General features: G+C 41.1%; 1 long non-coding RNA gene across 1 annotated transcript in view; it reads left to right on the forward strand.

Moving 5' to 3' along the window:
- Nucleotides 1-23,562: 23,562 nt before the first annotated feature.
- LOC139085447 (uncharacterized) overlaps nucleotides 23,563-25,437 on the forward strand; it is a 32,556-nt gene continuing 30,681 nt past the window's right edge. The window contains exon 1 of the long non-coding RNA XR_011543744.1: nucleotides 23,563-23,646. This is a non-coding gene — a long non-coding RNA (uncharacterized lncRNA). The remainder of the gene's footprint in view (nucleotides 23,647-25,437) is intronic.

Genomic DNA, 25,437 nt, shown 5'->3' on the forward strand with positions numbered 1-25,437 from the left:
TTTCTTTCCATCAGCACTATAGCAAATACAGTTCTCCATGTTGTTTTACTGGCCCCATAAATTTTATGTTGGATTAGAATTTGAGCCTCTAGCTTCCTGACTGTCAGCCTGTCAACATAGCACTTCCGAGCCATCCTGATAGCATAGCTTATGATGTTTTGCCTCTCTCTGGAGGGTTTTCATGAGGGGTCAATGAGAGGATGAATCTGCAAATGATTAGCAGAGGACCCAGAAAAGGGAGTCATCCTCCCCCCAAATTTTGACTTCAATGGCATATCTTGGATCAATAATTTCATTCTTTGGGGCTGAAAAACTTGGTAGTTGAGATTCCTTTGAAAATGCAGATATGTCTTGGAGTTACTAAGAATTATATATTAGCACTTGAATTTTGTGAGCCAAACCGCACTGGAAAGAGCCCTGGGAAGCCACACTTGGCCATTTTGCTGGGCCTGTCTGGGTAATTTCTTGAAGACAGGAATTTTTCTTCAACCTTCTTGTCCCCAGACTAACAGACCTGATGCCTATATATTTTTAAAGCTTCAATCCTCCAATTTTATTGTTTGCAAAACACAATGTTACACTTTAAAATACAGTTAAAAATTTCTACCCATCTTCCATAACTTCACCACTTTCATACAACTGCTTTATTTTTCGATAGTAGTAACTGTAATCTATATGAAATTAGGTATGCTTATTCACACTGATATTGAAAGCCATGACTTTCATTTTTAATGCCTGTGATATTGTCCCTCAAGTTAATGGCCTTTGATTTACTAGCTCATCCCACTATGGTTGGACATTCAGGTTGTTCAGTGTTTTACTATTATACATAATACTGCAATGAAAAACTTTATCTAATGGTCATTTTTCTTCTTTTAAGATACTTCGCCAGGACAAATCCCCAGGGGTGGAATTATGGAGTCACAGGGAATAAGCTTCTTAATAGCGCCTGAAGCATACTGATGTAGTTTTCCAGAAGATTTGCACCAATTTAACCCTCATGTCTTTAATGTAGCAAACGCTTTGCTTATATTCAGGGTGGCCAATTAATATCAATTCTTTAAAATCACAGGAAAGTAGACCAAGGAGAACTTTGTAAAATAAAAATAAATCACACTATTTTTTTTTTTTTTTTTGAGGAAGCTCAACCCTGAGCTAACATCTGTGTCCATCTTATTCTATTTTTTATATGTGGGACGCTGGCCACAGCATGGCTTGATAAGCAATGCGTAGGTCTGCACCTGTGATCTGAACTCAAGAACCCTGGGCCGCCAGAGTGGAGCACGTGATCTTAACCACTGTGCCACCTGGCCGGCCTGCACACCATTTTTCCAGTATGTGACTAAAACATTCAGTGCTCTTTTCTTCCCTTCTCTTCACTCGTCTCAGCCATGCCCTCAGTTTGTGTTAGGTACCAGATGCAGAAAAGTGAGGAGAGAGTGAAATAGAAAGAAAGCGTAGAAATAACTAAGATTGATAGAATGCATGATGATTTAAGGACAAATAATTCTAGCAGGGATTTTAACAACAACCCTGTAAAGGCCAAAGGGCAAAGATTATTCCCATTTTACTGGTGACAGCACTCAGACTCAGGAAGGTACAGTGACTTGGCCGGAGTCATCTGGCTGGTCAGCTGCCTTGCTGAAATCTTGACGTCCATCTCTTGGACTTCTGAGCCCTAAATCAGTTCTCTTTAGATGGCACAATTTCTGGTGCCCTAATGTGGTTTACCTATGAAGTAGTCTTGGAACAAATGAGGAAGTATACACTTAAAGTGCTGATGCCTATGAGAACAATACTAATAACAACAAAGCTAGCTAACATTTATTCAGTGTTTACTGCGTACCAGGCACGTGCATTATCTCGTTTAATCCTTACAGTAATCCTACAAAGTAGGTATTATTATCTTTACAGGTGAAGTAACAGGGTCACAAAAAGCTTAAGTAACTTGTTCAAGATCACAGAGCTAAAAAGTGACAGAGGCAAGATTTGAAACCAGGAAGGCTGACAGAGCTCCTGCTCTCAACACCTGCGATGGGACCTTGGGCACATTTCTTCACTTTGCCGCAATCAGCTCCTTCTTGGCCCTGAGAAGGGACCTCCTTCCACCTGGTCTGGGCTGGAGAAGCAGTGTCAGGACTGTCTGCAATATCAAGAGTGGCACCAGGCATGCAGAGTTGCCGATCAGCGCTTCATGGACACTTCTGAACTTAGATTGTCTACTGAGTGGCCTGTGGCAAAAAAAAGAGGTTCTGAATTCCCTTTGTTCTCCCCTTTTATGTTGCCCAAAGGAAAACCAAAGCAAAAAACACCCTTTGAAGCTGTCTTCTATATGAAAAAATAAACAGACCCCTTTGCAATGAGAGCCTCGGAGCAGGATTTCAGTACAGCTGCCCTGATTGCCAGTGCCCTGATGATGACTGCCCCATGAAAGGAGGATGGCTACAGAGCCTGCAGCCAGAGCCAACTCTTTACATTTTTTTATCCCATTCACCAAATTCTGTTCCTGACAATTTCCATTCTTTTAAGCCACACCAATGAGATTCTTTGAGCATCCTTTACATAATAAAAAGTCAATTAGTATGCTATTTCTTTCTTTCTTTTTTCTTTCTTTCATTCTTTTTTTTTTTGGTGAGGAATATTGGCCCTAAGCTAACATCTGTGCCAATCTTCCTCTATTTTGTATATGGGATGCCACCACAGCATGGCTTGATGAGTGGTGTGTAGGTCCACACCCAGAATCTGAACCCACAAACCCCAGGCCACCAAAGTGAAGCATGTGAACTTAACCACTATGCTACCAGGCTGGCCCCAATATGCTAACTATTAATAAGCTTGATTCTTGTATTCAGAATGGCAATGGCTGTGCTTTGAATTGATGGAGAGGGAGGTGTGTGTAGGAAAGGAACTGATCTGGGATAGTGATCTTTGCAGCATCCTCTGGGGTCCTCGTAGAATTTTTCTTGCCCATCCATCCCCCTCCCTGACCCCCAACTCCTTTGATGAAAAGAGTGGTTTTGGCTGTTGTGGTCACTGGTTGCTTTGAAATAATGGCTATAACCACAAAACATTCCTGTGTCCAGGACTGGTCCATGGTGAAATGTCAAGTCCTCAGAGCACATTTTATGAACCCCTGCTTTTGGTTCTCTCTGATCTTGCAAATGTTCCATCCATTTTTCGCACACACACACACACACACACACACACACACACACACAGAAACAAACACTTTGGGGAACGTACAACATTTGCCCTTCATTCCATTTTCCCCAGCTCCCAACAAAGGGCAATGAGCCTCAGCTCCCACAGGCTTTGACTTGGAGCTTCGTATTACTGATTCTGCAGCAAAAGTCTTTCTAGCCTGGTTAAGGAGTGAAACAAAGATCATAGCCTGGTGGACCCACTGGTGCAGCATTTTGTTTGGCCTGTGCAAGGTCTATGAAATATTAAACCTCATGAGATTTCACTTGAAAGTTGGATATGTTAGCTTTTCTTGGGAAGCTAGTTGATCTGATAACATGGCAATGACCACCTTCCCAATGGCAGCACTTGGTTAGCATCAAGCAGAGGCAGCCACTCTTTCACTGCAGTCCCCATCTGCCCTTCTTGATGCATTTGTTTCCCAAATTGGTTCCTTTGGTTTGAGTTTTCAAAGCCTGATTTAAAGGTCTCACGGTGAAGGTGGAGCCTGGAGTCCTTCTCTCTCTGTGACCATAGCCATACAGGCCTGCCAGTGTCAATCTGGACTGTGAATCAGCTGCCTGTCATTCCTGCCCGATGGGTGACCACTGGATGGCCAGGGCAGGAGTGGTGTTGCTGGTGAAGTGGAGGTTGCCTGTCAATCAACCTATAGAGCATGCATCTTGTGCTGATCACCGCCCACCATTATTGCCTAGCACTCAGCTAACTCCAAGGGGTTAGTGTGCAGAAATTGTGGCCAACCTTCTAGGCACTTACCCTTTTCTTGACAGCCCACAGTTTGGTTGCTGAAGTGGTTTGCTTTGTTGGTACAATCATTACGTTAGTTGTCAAGGTAAAATGTTTTTAGCCAGTGTCATCTGTCACTGATTATCTCATGCTATCCCCCTTGCTGTGTAAGAATATAGCTTTACCTAAGCCCCCAGGAAAGCAGCTGTTCCATGCATTTTGCACGCCATGCATATAAACACACAAACACTCTGTCTCACTCTTGTTTTCCCTGCTCCAACCCATTGGTTCCAGGACAGGGGTGCAAGTGCAAAGGACTGGACTATGAGGGCAGCAGCTTTTGGGTCCTTTTCTCCCTGATCTTCAGGAGCACTCACCCTCCAGCTCCTGATGATGAGCTCTTTCTATTTTTCCCTAATGGCATGAAAATATAACCCTTCTGCTGCTCTGATGCAATACTTAGAGGTATTCGGTCATTTCCTTAAAGATCTGATGCCCCTTTTTGGCTCTAGCACTCTTGCCCAAGTAATTATATCTGCAGCCAAGTGTCTCTTTATCTGGAGTGTTCTAATAGTCAGAGAAGTAGTGTGTATTTCTAAGTTTTCCCAGAAAAGGGAACAGGCTGCTTTTTTGTTTCCTCCCTCAGCAGACATTGGTTCACTGAGAGGTTAACATCAAAAGACTTTGATTCAGTCCTCTTAGACCCCTGGCTCTGAGCTGTTCAAATGCAAATGATTTCTCTGCAAACAATATCACTCTTGGTCTCATGCTTACATTCTCGTCACTATTCCCCTAACGTTTCATACCAGATATTATTTCCTGGGTGGCCAGGATACTCTCTTTCTAATCAAATCAGGACTGATGAATAAATGAAAAGCAATGAGACATATTGGCGTATATGAGGAAGCCACGTGGTTTAAAACTAATTCAGCCTGGCCTTGTTTTTCCAGAAGGGCCTGACATGGCCTATCGAGCATGCATTGTACATCTGCTTTAAACATTTACAAAATGTCCCCAAGCTGAGAATGATGTCCTTAAAGATAAGGATGTTGTCTACTCTCATATGAACATTTCTTTAAGGATAAGCATTTCTTCCCAGAAGCTAAGGATTAATTACTGACCTGCTGTGCTCACCTTGTGACCACTGACCAGCTATGCCAGCAAAGCATCTCGTGACTGCAGTAAAAGAGAAATTCCTGTCATGTGTGATGGATGTTCCCTGTTCCAAGATGGTATATAACCATTCTGTACACCCCATTTCTTCAGAGTGCTACCTTCCTTGGGAAGGTCACTTCTGGGTTATGGTCCTCAAAGCTGGCTTATATAATAATCTCATGCAAATTTTGATTTATAGATTGATTATGGATTATTTGTGTTGAGAGGATGCAAGCATAAAATAGAACAAATATCCGCTTTGAAAGGACTCCTTTTTTGTCAATTCACCTTACAGATTCAATAAAGAAGAAGAAACTCTGGGCCCAGAGGTGAATCTCCCAGCCCCCCACAGATGCCTCTGAATTGGGCTCCAGCCCATTTCTCAAAATTGAGTTATTTCACTGGATACATTTCTTTCAGCCTCCTGGAGAAACCATAAATAGAAGAAGGGATTAAGAACGTCAGGAATAAGGTTTTTTTTTTAAGCAGTTTGAGGAGACAAGTGGAGTCAATTGTGTATGGAGAGATTGAGGAAACAGCATTATATCAGGGCTGGCGCCTCCTTTTCAATTTGCTACTATTGATTAAAACTTGGCAAAGGGGTTCTTTGTTAATTTGCATGACATTCACATCACATGCTGTCAGATAGCTGGCTGTGTCTTCTAATTCTTATCCTTTAAAACCCTGAGATGCCAGATAGCGTGATGGATTTGTTCTAAATTGGCTTAATTTCCAGCCCCAGCCAGCTGAGATTTGAAATCTGGTTAGGAGTATCACTTAGAAAATAATATCCCAAATAAGTCTTACAAAATGTAAAATGTTTTCCCGTACAGCTCAATTTCTAGTTATATTGCAAACCTGGATTGCATGTACGAATCCGGATTGAAATTGCAACTCGACCGATCATTAAATTTCTTTGTTCCATATTAGACGCTGGTAGACACCTGTGTAACACATGGGGATCTGATGTGGGTAATGTAGATTAAACCACAGTGTGAGTTTGCTGCATGCATTCTGCCCTTATGGGTAAAGAAATTAAATGGCATTAGATACCTCTATGTGAATTTCACACAGATGCCATAAACATTAACTGTCAAGATAAAGCTCATTTTTCTCCTCTCAACAGGCTTCCTCCCCTGTATTACCTACCTTGGGGAGTGGCATCATTACCTATCCCACACTGAAACTAGGAATCTGAGTCATCTTCACTCACCCCTCCGCACCCCTTCCACATCCAGTCTGACACCATGTCCCACAAGTTCTTCCTAAAAGTTCTCTGTGATTTGACTCCTCTTTTCCATCCCCTCTGTGGAGCTCGTTGGTTTTGGTTCTCATCACCTGGAATAATAGCTTCTTAAATGACAAGCTTCTGATCTTTCTCTCTAACACTGTCTCCTCTACCCCAATCTTGCCGTTAGAATGATATTCTGAAACCCAGGCGCCTCACATCACGACGCTACTCAAACAACAAAAAAGATTTAGTGGATTGCTATTGTCTATAAGATAAAAGCCCAATGCAGAAGAAGGACCCGGCCTCTCATGATCTTGCCCTAGTCTACATTTATGGCCTATTTTTCCATCCTTCCTTCCTTTCATTGTAGGAGCGAACCACAGCGAACCTCTTGTTCTTCCAAGTTGCTGTGCCTTTGCGATGCTCTCTGCTGGAGTAAGCTTAAGAAGCGGGTAAACACACCTGAAAATACAGACGGGCATTTTCCTCTAGTTGCCTGGACTGGGATATGCAGTCAATTTCTTCTCTTACTTGCTCCTATTCCACAGTCTTCTAATGCCCTGTAGGGCCCAGTCTATAGATTAGGCCGTACAGTGATGCCTGTATTCCCTTTGTCTTTGTAGTCATAGCAGGGCCAGAATTCTTTTCTTTCTTCTCATTTTTAATGGAGCAGACTTTTTAGGATTCTAAGCAACATTCTCTGGCATGCAGAACTGTTTAGCCAAGCGGTTCTCAATCTGCAGTGTGTATTGGAATTCTGTGGGTAGATCGTTAAAACACGGATCGTTGCTCCCACCCCAAGTGACTGATTCAGGAGGTCTGGAGTGGGGCCTCAGAGTGTGCGTTTCAAACAAGTTCCCAGGTGGTGCTGATGCTGCTGATCTGGAGAGTGCACTTCCACTTTGGCTAATGCAAGTAAAGAATGGAAGATGAGAGGTAAACTTTGAGAAGACAAACACCTCTTAGGGACAAACTGGGCTGAAGTGGCATTTGGGGGCTGTGTGCCCTAGTCTCTTTTGCTTGTGGTGGGATGTGGATTCTTACGGAGATAGGAGGGAGGTTGGAGCTGATGCATCTCTGGAAAAGGACTACTTGTCACTGTAAACAAGGCTGTACCAGTGTACATATTTGTCAAAGTGAACTAATTACTTAGAGCCTGACTTTTGGTGTCACTTTTCCTGTTCCTATGCCAGTGAAAATCATAAGGCCAGTAAATGTCCCCAGGCTTCGGTAAGCCCCACTGCTCTTGCTCCTTCTTTGCATTGTCTGGGTTCCTCAGGAAGCCTGTGGTCATTGGGTCCGGTGAGCAAGCCTTCTGACAATAGTGACAATTTTCCTTCTGCTGGACTGTGCTTTCCCCAGCAATCTCCTGCACATCTTTAAGACAGTTCCAATATATTTTCTTCAAATCCTTCCCAATCCTTCTAGGATAGTTATTTACTTCTATGTGTCCAAAAAAACCCCCTTGTGCTTCCTATAGCACTAATCAAATGATATCATAGTGATTTGGTCTCATGATTTATCACCTCCATACTAGGTTCGTAACTCCTTTGAGGACAGAGTGTATATATTTATGTGTGCAATATGTGCACATATATTTCATCTTTTTCCCCTCAAAGCCAATGAGAGTTTGCTGAATGAATGAATGAGCCTTTACTTTCGTACACTTTACAGTTCCCCCTTTTTCAAGTGTGTAAATCTTGTTTTGCTATAGAGATTTCAGGATCCTACAGGGGGCACCATGTTTTACTTACTTTTCCTGAGTCCTTATCTATTCATTGCCCAGCCCAAAATTGAACATACAGTCAGAATTAAAAAAAAAAAATGATAAATTGATTTTCACCTGCTTCTGGGAAATGGGAGAGCATTATCAAGGAGGGTGTCCACTTTCTAGCCCCCTTTAGGAGGCTAAAAAGATTAAAACCTGCCTGATGCTTCAGAAGTTGAGCTGTGCATTTGGGAGATGGATGAAAGTGCTTGTACTGGGCTGTCAAAGTCTTCTCTGATTAAGATGACTATGGCATTTGGAAGGTCAAAGAGCCACTCTTTCTCCTTTCTCCTGGAATCATTACAGCTGTTAATAACCCATGCTGACTTTTTCTTGGGTAAAATGGAAGGCTTTTTACCTCATACTCATCCTGACTGTGTAGCTCTCCACTCAGCCTTGGGGACTCATTTTGGTGTAACTACAGGTCTCCTATGCAAGCCAGAGTGGATGGAAATGGGATCAATCAGATGGAGACACCTTTGTGCAGGTAGCCATGAGGATTTATGATCCTCTGCATGGGAGGATGATAAACTTTTTTCTGATAAAGAGTCAAATAGCAAATATTTTAGGCTTTGTGGGCCACATGGTCTCTGTTGCAACTATTCAACTCTGCCATAGTGTGAACACAGCCATAAACAATATAGAAATGAATGAGCATGACCGTGTTCCAATAAAACTTTATTTACAAAGTCGAGTGGCAGGCTAGATTTGGCCCTCAGGCTGTAGCTTGCCAACTTCTGCTCTAGGTCCCAGAAAGCCCTGACCGGGCCTACTGGGCCTCCCAAACTTTGGTGCCTTCTACAATAACCAGAAAACTTAGGGTAACTGGAAACAAAATAATTAAAAGTTTTGCATTCAATTAACCAATTTCCATGTGCCCGAGAGTGGCTTCCTTTTCAAATGAAAGAGCAGGATCTGCAGACAGACGAGAAGGAGCAGGGACCTAACTTCTGCTGTCTCTTCAGAGCCCCGTTTGATAAGACCTAATCAGAAGCCAGATGACCAAGGAGAAACGTATTTTGCAGAGTCTCAAACCCAGTGCCACAGAGCAGAGTACAGAATGGTGAATTTGAAGCTGAGAGACAACAGCTGGATAACTGACCAACGCTTCACCAAGGGTATCAATACTGTTGACATGATGAGAGGTTAGCAGAGACCCAATACAGCTACCATAGAGATGAGACTGTGCTCTGAAAGTTAAACAGGTGAAACCTACACCCTCTATGGCTTTGATTCCCCAGCTGTAAGACTCTGATTTCACCTCTAACTCTGGAACTGCAGACTTTGAGGATGCATAAAACTTTATATAAGGTAATCTGAATTTATTCTCAGAGAGACAAGACTGGCATGTAATTGTAAGTCCTTAAGTAGAAACCTAACCATTGTACTGTACCACATTGGGAAAGAGATTATGTGAGTAGAAGGGAGCAGATTAGCCTAGAAAAGATGTCCCCAAAGTGTGTGAGTGCACTCAGTAATGCTTGCAGGCCTGATGTTCGCAAACAGATTCTCTGAAGTGATTATTTAAACTGGCTTGGCAGAAATTGAATATTCAAGCTAATGAGTCTAATTGATTATAAGGGAGTATTCCTTTTAAAAAGATGCAATAACTGCCAAGGGCAGGTTGACTGCTTGAAATGCACACTAGCAAGAGGAATTTAAAGTTTGAAGTAATAAGAACGATTGGAGTATTTAAACGTGTAAATGTGATTGGTTTCCTCTGAAGCCCCATCTTCATCCCCAAGGGGTAAAATAAGTTGAAGCCCCTTAAATCCCCCTAAAGTAGTTGTTTTTACTTGATTGAGATGAAACAGTCACTTCAGTAGAGGTTTATTCCAGTCAACACTTTGTGTCTGAAGAACCCTAGTGATGGGGGCAGCCCTGGGAACCCAAGGTGGCCAGAATCTACACTTCCCCATTTTTCTCTACCTGCTGTACCAGCACTGGGGAGGTGGGGTTGGGTGGATGACGCCATCTTGGGTTGCTGTTGTGCTGACACCTTCCTCACGGGGGGATGGCATTCAGGGATAGTGGATGTTGGCAACAAAAAGTGAACATGCTGGATCGTTTATTTTCCTGCACCATTTAGTACAGAGAACAATTCCTCAGTCTTTTCTCTTTGGAGTCCCTTTGGCATTCAAGTGGATTTGTCTACAGGCAGAGAATGCTTCAGTCATAGCAGCCTGAGAACTCTGGTTCACGTGACATTTCCATTTCTCATCATAATAACAAATTGCTGGCCTTCTGGCTTTTCCATCAGCTTCTCTTAGCTTGAGTTAACAGGAGTCCACCCAAGATCATTGAATCCACTCTTGAAGTGCTGACAAAATTCAGATTCTGAGACTTCAAAGGCAGGTGCCAGAGGGGAGCCATAGTGAATTCACCGCGTGAAAGACTTCTTTGGAGCCCTCTGAGAGCGGGCCAATGGAGTCTCCCTCACTTCGATCGGCAATGCTCTGCTCAAGCTGTAACAGGTTTGAAAGTCCATTTTAAGGTGGTCTTTTCTGCAAAATAAATTGATGACTCTTCCTGGAGGCTTAGTTCCTGGCAAAGAAGCTCAAGTCTTTATGGCTTTATTGCTACTCTTTTGAGTAAAAATAAATTATTTTCTATTAAAAAAGAAAACAAACACAAAATGGTAGATGTCTTTAAAAAACAAACTTACAGGCAGATCATCTGTACATGAAATGAGAGGAGAAGCTGCTCTGTCGAAGCAGGGCTGAGGCCTGTGACCTGGCCTACCAGGACTCAGTGGGCCTCTTCTTGAAAATCACATCTAATCTATTGAAAAAGTTGGGATGGGGAGGAGGTAGGGTTTTAATTCAAAGCTTCTACCATTCTTAGTCTTTAGATCTCTGCACAATGCAGAGACGGAACTAGCCATGTTGCCTTAATTCCGAATGAATGCCACACACACTGAAAATTCACAGAATGCTCTATAGTTAACATTTTTGTACTAGTGATATTTAATCAACGTTACATCTTCAAGAATAGTTGTAATTCTGCTTGCCTGCATTTCTCCATGCCTCATTGGCTCTCCGTGTTGTGAGATCTGATCTCAGAGCCCATCTTTGTCTTCCCTGGTGCATCTCTTAATTTCTCTTTCTCTCTGCTAATGGTATAATTTTTCTCCATCCAGCACAATGTCGTTTCTGCTTTGTTTTCTATAATTTATATTATGTACTATTCCTGTACTAAATTCTTTAACTTTTCAGAGTGGCAGATGACATTCATCACCTAACAAGGGCCGTGTAGAATAAGCTGTGAAGGAAGCAGTTCCTTTCATTTTGTAACAGTTGAGAGCAAGGCAGAACGCTGGGGCTGAGGAGAGCGTGCTGCCAGCTCCGTTCTACCATCTTAAATCCTGCAGCCTTGAAACACATCCCCCAGGCCCAGGAAAAGAGGGAGGCTACAACCAACTGGGCGGCTTCGGTTTTTAAAAATTAGCTTTGGGGAACTTCTTCAAGGCGAGGGAAAACAGGATTGAAACAAAAAAACAACCCATCAATTGGGAAAAAATATTTGCAAGTCATATATCCTACAAAGGGTTAATCTCCACAATATATAAAGAATGCATACAACTCAACAACAAAAAATCAAACAACCTGATCAGAAAATGGGCAGGGGACATGAACAGACATTTCTCCAAAGAAGATATACGGATGGCCAATAGACGCATGAAAAGAAGCTCATCATCACTGATCATCAGGGAAATGCAAATCAAAACTACACTAAGATATCACCTTACACCCATTAGAATGGCAAAAATAACCGAAACAAAAAGTGACAAATGTTGGAGAGGTTGTGCAGAAAAAGTAACCCTCATACACTGCTGGTGGGAGTGCAAACTGGTGCAGCCACTATGGAAAACAGTATGGAGATTTCTCAAAAAACTAAAAATAGAGATACCGTATGACCCAGTGATCCCACTACTGGGTATCTATCCAAAGAACTTGAAATCAGCAATTCCAAAAGTCCCATGCACCCGTATCTTCATTGCAGCATTATTTACAATAGCCAAGAAGTGGAAGCAACCTAAGTGCCCATCAACTGATGATTGGATAAAGAAGATATGGTATATCTATACAATGGAATACTACTCAGTCATAAAAAGGATAAAATCTTTGCATTCACAACAACATGGATGGACCTTGAGGGTATTATGTTAAGTGAAATAAGCCAGATAGAGAAAGACAATCTCTGTATGACTCCACTCATATGTGGAAGTCAAACATGTGGACAAAGAGAATAGACTAGTGGTTACTAGGGGAAAGGGGGGTTGGGGAGTGGGCACAAAGGGTGAAGGGGTGCACCTACAACATGACTGACAAACAATAATATACAACTTAAGTTTCACAAGGTTGTAAACTATCATAATCTTAATAAAAAGTGAAAAAAAAAAGAATTAGCTTTGAGTTTGGGGGAAGAAAAAAAGCAGATTGGCCTGTCTGACAAAGACCCCTTAGCCTAAAAATAGGTTCTAGTCCCCAAAATTCACTTGTAAGGCAATTACTAAAATATTTCTCTCCTCAAATGAATGCACGTGCTTGCTTTTAACAGTGAAGAAGCACTGTGTCACGTTTTTGCCTTGTCTGGTAGGAAGCTCAGAGTGAAAGCTGGTGTCATGCAGATCTCAGCTTAGTTGTCACTTCTTGAGAAAGGTAACTTCATCCGTCTAGCTAGCTTCTCCTCTGGTCACTCTAACTGATGGTATTAGTGTCCAAGGGCTAATGTAACAAGCACCACAAACTGGGTGGGTGGCTTGGAACAACAGAAATTTATCTCACAGTTCTGGAGGATACAGGTCTTAAATCAAGGTGTCGGTAGGGCCACGCTCCCTCTAGATGATCTTTGGAAGAATCCTCCCTTGCCTCTTCTTAGCTTCTGATGTTTGCTACCAATCCTTGGCCTTCCTTGGCTTATAGCTGCATCACTTCAATTTCTGACTCCTTTTTCATGTGGCTGTCTTCCTTTCGTGTGTGTGTCTCCTCTGTGTCTCTGTGAGTTCACCCTGCCTTCTTATAAGGACACCAGCTATTGGATTTAGGGCCCACAGTAATCCAGATGATCTCATCTTTACTGAACTAACTGCATCTGCAAATACCCTAGTTCCCAATTAGGTCATATTCTGAGGTCTTGGGGTGGACATGCATTTGGGGAGGATGCTATTCAGCCCAGAACATCTGTCGTAGTTCATTTCGCCTTTGCAGCACCCACCACTGACTGGCATTATTTTGGTATTATATGTGTTTCTTCTTTACTGTTGGAGTCCTCCCCCCACCCTCCCTGCTCCAGCATCATAGAATATTAATTTCTTGAGAACTGGGACTTTTCTATCTTATTCCATATTGTAAGCCTGCCATCTAATAGAAATTTGAAAATATTTTGGTTCAATGAATTATTTAGCTGATTTAGAACTCAATTTTAATAACCTATCCCTGCTACAGAGTGTTCTTGCCTTTTTTTAAAATGGCTTTTGAGTTCTTTTATTTATCTTCAGCTAACCATCTGACATACTTTTGAGATGGGATGGGAAAGAAATTATGAACAAATAAAAGGCAGGTGTTTGGAACTCACAGTGTATTTTCCCTGAGAAATAGCATGATGAATAATGATTAGATTCCCAGGCCATCTTTTAAAGTTTAAAGTTTTTAAAATTATAGACTTTTAAACTTTAATGTACCAGAAATATTATATATTGGCAATGAAAAAGACTAAAAAAAATTAATAGCGTTTTCGGTGTAGCTTCTTTTGGTGAACTTGGGAGTAGGACTGTGCGGGTCCCTGGCATACAGCAGGGGGCCAGTAAATGTCTGTTAAATGAATGAATTAATAAAAACAAAAGGAGCTCCAAGGTACCTGACCCACCATAGGCTCTCATTTCTCACTAAAGAAAACATGATGAGGTGTTAGCATGGGGTGGGGTGGAGGCTGGACCTGAGTTTTTGACGTTTTGCTCCATCTGGGGAATGCTTACTGTGTCTCCAAAGGGCCCTTTATGTTTAGTTGTCGTAATCAGAGCCTCTGGTCTAAGCTTTCTGAATCACACCTTTCCTTGAGCCCCTTGGTGTTGTGCTGAGAATATCATATAATTTGGGAGCAATCTTTAATGAAAATTGGCCTGGAAAGTGATATGAAACGTAGCTGATGTCACAATTCATACACTTATTTAAAAAAGAGTTCAAAAGAAAAAAAAAAACAAGAAAGTGAGAGGGAGGGTGTGAGATGGGGCAAAAGGTAGAACATCTATTGTCTTTGCTGTCATTTAGTTAAAGAGACCTCTAGAAAGACAAACAGTAGAGAATATTCTAGAATGATTTTCACTATAGTAGTAGTTTCTTTGCTTCATACCATTTCACTTATATCTTTTTTCCCTTTTTAAGTGGATTAAGAGCATTTAGCTGTGGAGTAGGTGAACCATCAAAGTTAAAGAACAACCCAAGTCCCCTTGGAGGAGGGCATGTGATTGATTGACTGCTACTGGTGAGTCCTTGTTGGGAGATGGCAAACACATTTTAGGGGTTCCTGAAAGTCATTCCGGCAGATGACATCACCTACTGCAAGGAACAATCACATTGGGAACAGAATAGTAACTTTTCTCTTTGTGACTACTGCCTGAATGCACTGACGTACTCTATGAAAGACATTTCCTCTTCCAAACAAAAAGGAGCCTGTCCTGTGGACCTCGTAGATAGTCAATTAAGACCTGGAGTGACTGTGAGTGCTGTGATTTGTCCTCATCAGAGGAGCACAGCGCTCTTCGCCTATATCCTTGTGTGTCATGTGAAAGCAACCAAGCAAATCCAAAAATTCACCTGATTACCCAGCGTCCTTGCTAACGGCGAAATTCAGGACAGCCGCATTAAGTTCCTTTCTGAATTTGACGATGTCTTTTTAAGGGGCATCCCTTCTCTTTTTGCTGAGTTTATTAATTAAGGGAACATGAGCTGTTTTAACAGAGAAACCCCAAATTCTCAGGGAGTTAGCACAATATGAGCTCATTTCTGGTTTACATCACTGTCCAATGCAGTGGTTTCTGGACAATTAGCTTTTCTCTGGTCAAGGACCCATGCTCCTTCAGTCCCGTAGCCCCACCCTCTCTAGGCCCTCAGAATATTCTCCATTTGTAGATGTGTATGGAGGCTGGATGAAGAAAGGTGATGATGCATCAAACATGGGTGGCTTTTTTGAGTCAGACCTGGAAGTGGCTCACTTCACTTCTGCTCACATTCCATTGGCTGAAACTCAATCATGTGCCCCACCTAATAGCAAGGGAAGCTGAACCATGTAGCCTATCTTGCTGCTCAGGAAAAGAGGCAACAGGTCTAGTGAGCATCTAGCTAATCTCTGCCACAAAGGGCAATGTTTGAGAACTTGGCCTTTCCCACATTAAGATGACGTAGGAGGAATGGCAGACCTGGCCCTAAGTTAGGTTCCCGGTGAGCTCAGTGTGGAGGGTTAGAACTAGCATGCAGCCTTGGCACTCCACGTGCAACACACTCCGTGGGCAAACCCAGGTTATTTTCAATTCCCTGTTCGTTACTGGGTATAATTCCAACCATTTCTCAAGAAACAGAGACCCAGAGAGGAAAAATGTTCATTCCAGACCACATGGATAATTGTAGCAAAGTATGCAACAATAGTGTTGATATCAAGATAATGTTGAATTTGCATCTCTCTCTCTCTCTCTCTAAATATATACGTATATACACATACCTACACATACCCATATATGTACATGTACATATATATATATACATACGTTAAAGTAAGTAATTTGAGGACTTTAATATTTTAATTAGTATTACTAAAATTTACTTTTACTATACCATAGATTTTTGGCTTGTAATTAAGAATAGCTGACTCAGAGGATTAAGAAAAACAGTCTATTTAGCTTGTTTTTGAGACCAAATAACAAAACCTAACACAGACTGTTTAAAATAATAAATACATAAATAACATTTTTCTAAATTATTTGTTAACACTCATATAATGCCTACAGTATGCCAGACTGCCAAAACCATAAAATCATTCATTTAATCCTCATAACAACACCATGGAGGAAGTACTATTGTTATTTCCATATTATAGATGAAGAAATTGAGGTCCACAGAGGTGAAGTAATTTGCCGTCGTCACATAAGAAGGGACAGAGCCAGGATTTGAACTGAGAAAGCAGCTCCTGAGCCAGTTCTCTTAGCCGCTACATGATGGAGCCTCGATATCAGAGCAGGTCTCAGGATTGGTTGATTTAGTAACTCAGTGGCACAAGGTGCACGGGTTCCTTACAAATTCCACATATACAGCTTCTTTCTATATTTCACCTACTGCCTCTGCTTTACCTTATGACATGAAAACAAAGTGGCTGGCAGTGGCAGCTGGGACAATATACTTCCTTATGTACCTAATGTGGGAGAGGCTCTAGCTTCTTTTTCTTATTCCTGAGTCTGCCTCTTGCTATGATTCTTTGGCCCAAACTTGCCAAATCTGCCTCCCATCACTGAACCAATCACTGACAAGGGGATGAGTTAGCACCATTGGCTTAGCTTCAGGTCAATTGTTAGTATGAAGTGGATGGTGAGGAGCCATTTCTAGGCACAAATCTGATTTGGATGCATTGCCTTATTAGCTTATACAAGTGATGCATGGCAGTTCATGGTATTTTCTTATAATGAAATTACATTAACGTGTTGGAGCACTTTTACGTATGTTGTCTCATTTCCCCATTAGTGGGCAGGACAAGTTTTATGCTTCCTACATCTTAAATGAGGAAATGGATGTGCAGGAAGAATGTGTGTTCTTCAAAATCACACCACTAGTTAGTGTCAGAGCAAAGATTTGAACCTGTATCTCTTAACTCGTGGTGTAGCCATTTATCAACTAACTACTCTGTCTTCATTAGACATGAAATCACACACTGATAAGCAATCCCTGGGTGGAGTAGGTACCTAATTGGGACATTTTAGGCTGATTTTATTTATTTTTAAATTTCTGTAGCAGGACTTAAGCATTTTGTATTTGTCTTGATTCTCCTGGGCAATTTCTAACTAGATTTTTGTCTCATACTCAGCTGGAATGTTCTACTTTTTCTACCCCTAAGGATTTGAGCTGTTAAAAATTCTTAATGCTGGAAGCTTTTTATGCATGAAGAAAAGTTTAGGAAGAGCATTACAGGAGCCAAATCTCCAGGACATGATACACTTCCTTTGCAAGGAATTGAAACTTTCAGAACTTCTTTGTTTCATTAAAAGTATAAGAACAGGAGCTAGTCCTGGGGCCAAGTGGTTAAAGTTCCACATGCTCTACTTGGGCAGCCCAGGTTTCCGGGTTTGGATCCTGGGGGCTGACCTGCTCCACTTGTCAGCATGCTGTGGAGACATACCAAGTATGAAAAATAGAGAATGATTGGCACAGATGTTAGCTCAGGGATAGTCTTCCTTAAGCAAAAAAAAAAAAAAAGAGGAAGATTGGCAATGAATATTAGCTCAGGGCGAATCTTCCTCACCAAAAACAAAACAAAACAAAAGTATAAGAACAAACATTAATTAACAGGAAAATTATTAAAATAATGCGTAAAACCTGTCATGCTGGTTGCTGGAATCTGACAGTCTTAATTTTCTTTTGTTCTGTATGTTTTATAATTAGCATCCAAAACTTAACCAGCATGCCACAAACTAATTTGTTTGGAGGAACTAACTGTAACTATAATCACAGTAGCAGTGTGACTTTTAGAACTGTCATGTTGAGAGATATTGGAGTTTGTGATGCAGTGAAGCAATGTATTGACCCGCCATGGCCCAGAGGGGTCAGCAGGGGGTTGACTCTGTCATGACCCCTGTTAAGGTCTGAATTTTATGGAAACGGTAGAAACTTAGAGCTGGAAATATTTCATAACACCTGGCATATAGCAGACGCCTAATATATTTGTATTTATTACATATCTGTTGAATAAGTGAACTTCCACCTTTTTCAAATGAGAAAAGTAAAACTCAGAGAGGGGAAAAGTGGTTCAAGTGCACATGATCTGTTACGGCAGAGCCAAGGCCAAGATCGAACACTCTTGACTCCTAGTCCAGTGCTCATTCTCCTAAGTTATGAGTTTGGGAAAGCCCTTCATGCCAGTGACTCAAAGCAAGTTTTATTGTTGTTAGTGTCAACTTCTAGCGCCCCTGTGTACAGCAGAGTGGAACCCTGCCCTGTCTTTTTGTGCCAACTTCTCACCTTCTGGCGCTACATCAGACAATGCTCTGCTGCTATTCATAGGATTGTCATGGCCAGTTATTTTGAAAGTAGGTGGCCAGGTCCTTCTTCCTAGCCTGACTTAGTCTGGAGACTCCACTGAAACCTGTCCACCGCGGGTGATCCTGTTAGTATTTGAAATGCTGGAGGCATAACTTTCAGCATCCCAGCAGCTGCCACAGTATGACAACCAACCAACAGGCGGTGTGGTTCCCTAACTGGGAAACAAACCCGGGCCGAGGTGGGAGAGGCGGGCAATCTTAACCACTACACCACCAGGACTGGCCACAGCAAGTTATTTAAATAAAATCTATAAAATAGATAGTTATGCAGAGTTATAGGAAAGATGCTCTTTACCTGGCTGGGTCTTTCAATGTGGGATTTGATTAGAATTATGTGAGGATCAAGATGTAATTAAGTTTAGGATTGGTAGAAGCAGCAAGGTGAGGATTTTAAGGTGAGGGTCTCAAGGAGTTTCGGTGTGTAAACTATTTCTTGATGCTTTCTGTTGAAGAGTTCCAGGAAGTTCCTATAATGAACAAATAAGTGATTTGCCTGGGCAAGAGTTTCCTGGAATGATAAAGTTGCGTTGACGGAAACAATGGAATAGTAAAGCAATGTTAATGCAGACAAAGCAAGCTGTGTGGGCTGGATGGTTTCAGTTCTCAGAAGGAAGAGGCAGAAGAACTGTAGATACCCAGAGAGTGGGCAATGCAGAGAGCAGCCCGCGACAGAGATGAGCAGAGCAATTGATGGAGTGGCAGTAACTTAGGTAAGATTCAAGAACGTCTCTGTAGGGAGAAAGAGCCCATGGTTTATCTCTCTCCACTTACATTCCTTCTTGGACGTGAAATCTTCTATGGAAACTTAAGAATTATTTTTACTGGGGAATTTTGGATATAGAGAGGTAAAAAAAAATGGCTTTTTGTGCCAAGGAAATAAATGACAGTTTTGGAAACAACAAAAATCAAGTATCTAAAGGATAAGGCTACATGCCAAAAATCATTGAATAACAAAACAAACTTAACCAAAATCCCACTTACAACAATAATAACAGCAAAACATCATTTTAATTTCAAAAGAATATTTCACTTGCAGCCTTTATAAGCATTGGTTGGTTAACTGATCACTCTAAAATTGTTTTCTAATCATTGGTGTCTAGGCGACAGTTATCCTCATAAATCTCTTACTTAGTAGGTATAATATTTTTTATGGCTTAAATTTTGCAGATACTTTTATGTCAAAGTGACCCAGGAATAGAAATGAGTGTGCTTATAGTATATTCAAGATGCAATGGGTTGATTGATCCCTTTCCATAGAATTCTCTAGGACCATTCTTGGTGTCAATGTGCTCTCTGGGAATCACCAGGCTGCTTGCAAAGGTCTAGAAAGAGTTACGATAGATCACATTGTGAGGCTTTCCAGTTTATCAACTACTTTATGGCTGCGGTTTTCTCTTCTTAGTTTTTGTGTCTTTTACTAGTCAAACACAAAACCAATTGTTTGAGTTCCTACCAGTCAAGTTTTCTTTGTTTTGCGACCATCTCTTTTTATTATAATCCATCTTCTTTCTCCAAGATTCTGCTGTAAACAATCTGTAAAACGGAGGCTTTCTTTCTCTAAAACCCAAGAATATCTTGGTCCCTGGGCCTGGAAGCACTGCCCTTATTTATGAGAAACTGGTTAAATTTTCCCTTTCCATTTTTCTACTCCCTCCATCACAATTCTCAGCCCTCAGACAGGCCTTCGAATGTGATGAATTGAGGAAAACTCCAATTTGCAGGAAAGAATTTGTCTGTGAAATCAAGCTATGAGGTCTAGAGCTAAAACCATCTCCACACACCTACCCGACACAAGAGCCAAAGAGTTAACATGTTTAAGAAGGAATTGCGCCTCCCAGTGGTCTCTTTCAATGTCCTCATGGCTCACCTGAATAAATTAAGGCCCCTGCACAAAAAGGAAAAGAGATTTGCTCAAGAGAAAACATCTTAGTCTCTAATCTCTTCTCACAAAAAAATTAACATTGGCAAAGCAATTGAATTGGGAGAATTTCCTTACGTCTTCTTTGCTCAAAAATTTTGTTGTTTGTCTGTGTAGTTATACTTGTGATTATTCACAGCGTTAGAAACAACAGCTTGAGTACAGACCAGGTTTTTCTTCTGAAAACATCAAACCACTTTTGAGTCTTTTATCTCAGCTGGCAGAATCTGGCACACATCATGCTGATTCTAGCAGATGTTAAGGGTTGTTAATAAAATATGAATACATGTGTATTTATTCAGATTTCATTGTAAACATATTTACCAATTTTGTTCCTCTCAGATATAACATTTCCTGATTTCAAAGAAGAAACTCCTGAGAGGGCAACATCATCTGCCTAAGACCTAATACAAATATCAGAAGGTGGAGCTGATTCAATGTTTGAATATTAACAGTCGTGACCTTCACGCAAACACGGAACACTTCAGTATTCATTGGCTGGAGGGATTACGTGAAGCCACCCCTGCTGAACCCTGGGGAAACCTAACTAAGCACTTTATGGATATAGCTGTTGCCTTCCTATTTTTTCTTTAAAGGTGGAGAAAATGATGCCATGACATTAATGAGTCTTCTTGTAAAAGAACAAAAACAGATGTTTTTCTCCTGCCTTCAACCCTTGCTGCTTTTCTCTAATTTTCCCCTTTCTACTTTTTTTTGGCTATCTTCCCTGCCTCTGAACCTTAATTAATTGAAACACTGCAAGACTTGTTAAACAGTTCTTGAAAATAACCTTCTGACGGTTACCAGAACAGCGTGGCACATCTCTAGGATCCCAAACAAGAGGCACAGAAACTAGAACAATTGCCTACTATTCTACCTGCTAGTTTTGCAGCAAAGACAAACACTGCTACTTGAGCCCAACTACACAGACACAAATCACTGTCTTCTGCTCACTCTCATAGAATTCCAACCCAGTTATCCCATCTTGGGTACCCTCTGATGTGCATCAGATGAATAAAGCCTTTATTTGAGCCATTTCAACTGTTTTCTTTTGACACTGTGAAATAGAGACCAGCCAAAGCCTACTCACCCTAGTATCTCCTCTTGGAAATCTTTGCTCACCCCTAAGGACTGGATGGACGACTATTCACTCCCAGGTTATCTAGAAATTCCTTTATTTTTTATTTTTGCTGAAAAAGATTTGCCCTGAGCTAACATCTGTTGCCAATCTTCCTCCATTTTGTGTGTGGGTCACTGCCACAACATGGCTACTGACAAGTGGTGTAGGTCTGTGCCCCCAACCAAACCTCTGCTGCTAAGGTGGAGGAGGCAGAACCCAACCACTAGGCCACAGGGCAAATTCCTTCTTTATGACATTTATCATATTGAATGACAATTGCCTCTTTGTTACTTTCAAGAGAACATAAGCTCCTTGCAGGCAGGGACTTTGCTTTGTGTTGACAGATAAGAGACACTCATATATTTCCTAAATGAATGACTGAATAAATTGAGTTATGTAGGTACAAAGTGTTGATACCTTCTTGTTAAGCTTGCCTGATTTGAAGCCTAGCTATGCTCCTTAACCCGGCCAGACCTCAGCATTTAACTGCGTTAAAAGAATCTGTGTATGCAGAAATAGGGTAACTGAAGAGCTGTCAATTATCACCAATATCCAAGGAAACCGCTCTAGGCTTTACTTCCATAATTCGTCACTGTGTGTTTCAGATGACGTTAAACAAGTTAGTCACTATTGGTCTGTTCTTGGCAAATAACTGCTGGACATTAAATGTGGTAGCAACATTTCCATGTTAGGGTTATCTCTGCCCCCACCTCCTCCATCTTTTTCTGTATGTGCTGTTTTGGCACACTTAAATATCATGGATATTTTTAAGTTTCTGCACAGATCCAGTAGTATTGATAAGCAATGATTCCTCTGGATGGATGAGTGCTGTCACTTTCGAGACTGACTGTCTCTTTGAAGACCCAGATCTCTAATATGTGACTCAGTATCCTTGGGGCTGAGGTCTTGATGGATCCAATTTCTTAGCCTCAGCTGAGAAAAATGATTCTTTCCCTTTTGCTTTCTCTATTATAAAATATGAAGCATGATATATAATATAAGGCTTATTGGACTTTATGTTACCAGCCCAGAACATGGCACCTAGTAGATGCTCCTTAAATGTTTGCTGAGTGAGAGGAAAACAGATGATTAAAGGTTGTAGTCATTGCAATAAGTCATGATAGACATGAGAGCAGGAGCCACTGGAGGTCAGAAGAGAAGCAGGGTTAGCACAATCATATTTGGTCCTGTCTGCTTCTGCTTTTCATCCTTTTTCTTCTCCTTCAACCTAACAGAAGAAAGAACCCTAGGATTCGTGTCATCAGAATTTACCATTCTCCAAATCTGTTCTCCAAAATATGGGCCATAGGATTTTAGTTCCATGAGATGAAGATGTCACCTTGTCACACAATGTATAAGAGGCTGGCAGTAGCCACTTGTCTCTTCTTGGCACACACTATTCCAGGAACTCTGATGGCTTCTTCCTGCAAGCTCCTAGAACTCTCTACTCAAGGGCTTTCGCAGAGCTCAACTCACTGCAGGACATAATGGAGGTGCTGAGGAGTTAATAGCCCTGGGATTAGGCTTTGGCCAAGGATGGAAGGGAGTTGGTAGATGAAAACTTGAGCTTCCTTGCCTCTTAGATGGGACAACTCTGAGGTGTGTTTGATACTGTCGCCAAAAGTCCCCAGAGGAGTCCACAGCGGTATTCTCTTCCCTCTCCTGCTTCACTTCCGGGCTTCCTTAATAAACTCTTTGCATTCAAATCCTTGTCTTAGTTCTGCTTAAGGGAACCAACATTAACAAACACATCAAATGGCTTCCTGAGTCAAAGAAATTTGGAAAGTATTGGGATAAAATTACCTAGATGTCTGCTTCTCAGAGTCTTTAATATTCTAATATTTACTTGAATCTCAAAGGCACAGGATTATTCCCAGACTTAATTAGGATTGTCTTCCCCTCCACTTCAAGCATTTTATGAGATTTACTTGTGAGGAACAAATTGGGAATTTTACTTTTTACACATTCCAACACCAACAAAATCTCCTTATAAGAAAGATTTTATAGCAAGATATTTAATCTTAAAGGATTAGAAACTTTTGTGTTGGAATTATTTTAAGTAGTTTGAATAACCCAGCATGATTTTCAAAGGCTGAGAAACTCTGAACCATTGTGAGGTCATAACTTCAGCTCCACCTCGGATGATCAGTCTTGGTGAGCAGACAGTTAACTCAAATGATGGGGTAGCCTCAGTTCCTAAGACGCGGGCAAGGAAGTAACGGCAATGGTAAATGCAGTAACATTCTAAGCCTCGTAGAAATACTCTCAGCTCTCCGTGATCTGGAAAGACTGATATGATTCCCATTTTATAAATGAGGAAACTGAAACTCTCGGAAGGTTAATTATCCAAAGTCACACTGCTAAACAGTGGCAAATCCAGGGCCAGAAGTCCTATCTCCATCCTAGTCAGTGCTCTTTTCTCTATTCCATGTTGCTTCTGTGTGATGCAGGAGCAAGAGGATGGAGCAGAGACAGAGCGGAGAAAATGAGGGTGAGAATCTGGGAAAAGAGCAGAGCTAGGGGTTCGTATTAGAGGCTCTTACCCTGGTGCATCTTCGGACAGGAATAAAAGTCAGTGTTGGCTTTCCCTTTCTGTCATGTTCTCTCTCTTCTTCCTTAAATACATTATGGTAGCCACGGTAGTGAACAAGATTTCCACCCCAGTATGTCACAACCTCTGCCTTCTCCTCATTTATATCTTTCTGAGAAATCCAATTTGTGGACCATATGTTTGATTTCAGGAGAGGGGCTTGAGTTAAAACCACTTTCTTGTTCTTGAATTAAAGCAGCCCTGATAGGGGTTTTCATGTAATCCTTAACTATTTTAAATAGAGGTTAATGATCTGAATAGGAAAACTAGGAACAAGGCCTACAGCTCCAGATCTGGAAGAAAATCTACTGAAGACCTTTTAAAACAGAGTAAAATGGAAAGTGAAAAGCAGGCCTTTGAGTTTTTCTAATTGCCTTGGAATTTGTCTCATAAATATTTGTGCTGTGTCACTACTGTGATTAACTGTATGTCGCTTAGTCTTTCTCTACTTTTTGTGGTTTCCAATATGTCAAATACCCTGAAGATAATTCTAAGAGATTCAGACAATGACAAATGGCTTTATGAATCCTTAAAGGTAAAGAAAACAAAAACTTAGTCACATAGAACTTCTGGTTCTTGGAGGTGGAGTTTAATGTAATGGTTCTCAGTCTACCTTCTACCATGAGACGCAGGATGGATGATGCCTCCCGATGCCTCTCTTGTGGGCACACCCAACACTGGCTGTAGTGCCATTTCTTTCTCCTTCATTCAAGAGATTTTATCCTACTAAATAGTAATTTATTGTGAATTTAGTAATTTATCACCAACGTTATTTTAAATAAATATATTAAAAATAAATACTTAAAAATAATTATTTCAATACTAAAGCTTCATCTCTAATTGGACAGCATGATTATATATTCTTGCAAAATTTTTTAAACAGTAGATATGTATAGTTTAAAAACTAAAAGCTTCCCTTCCCCCTACTCTATTCTCCCCGTCCTGCCCCCTTCCTGAAATAATCACTATTAATAGTTTGAGGTTGTATCCTTTAACAAGAGAGCAGTTAGGGTCTTTCTCTTGCTGTTATTGTTACGTTGCTATTTTTACTATTACAAGCAATCCTGCCTTTTGTGCACATGACTAATATTTCCCAGTCTGAAAATATGCCTCTTTTAAACTTTGGCAGATACTGGCGAAGTCTCCAAAGGCCTAGAACAACAAGTACATGGATCAATGGTCCAAGAGATCACCCGTTTTCACCCGCCTTTGCCAAAATGGAATATTATCACTCTTTATTCTAAGTTGATGGCAGAAAAATGACATCATTGTTTCAGTTTGCATTTCTTTGGCCACTAGTGAGATAAAAACAACTTTTTAGTAATCTTTTTTGGCCATTTGACTTCTTTTAGGAATTATTTATTCTAACTCTGCTGGTTATTCACTTGTCTCTCAAACCCAAATTCATCCTTCCATGTTCTGCTCTGT

Source organism: Equus przewalskii, chromosome 1, assembly GCF_037783145.1.
Source record: "Equus przewalskii isolate Varuska chromosome 1, EquPr2, whole genome shotgun sequence".
In the NCBI taxonomy this organism is placed as follows: domain Eukaryota; kingdom Metazoa; phylum Chordata; class Mammalia; order Perissodactyla; family Equidae; genus Equus; species Equus przewalskii.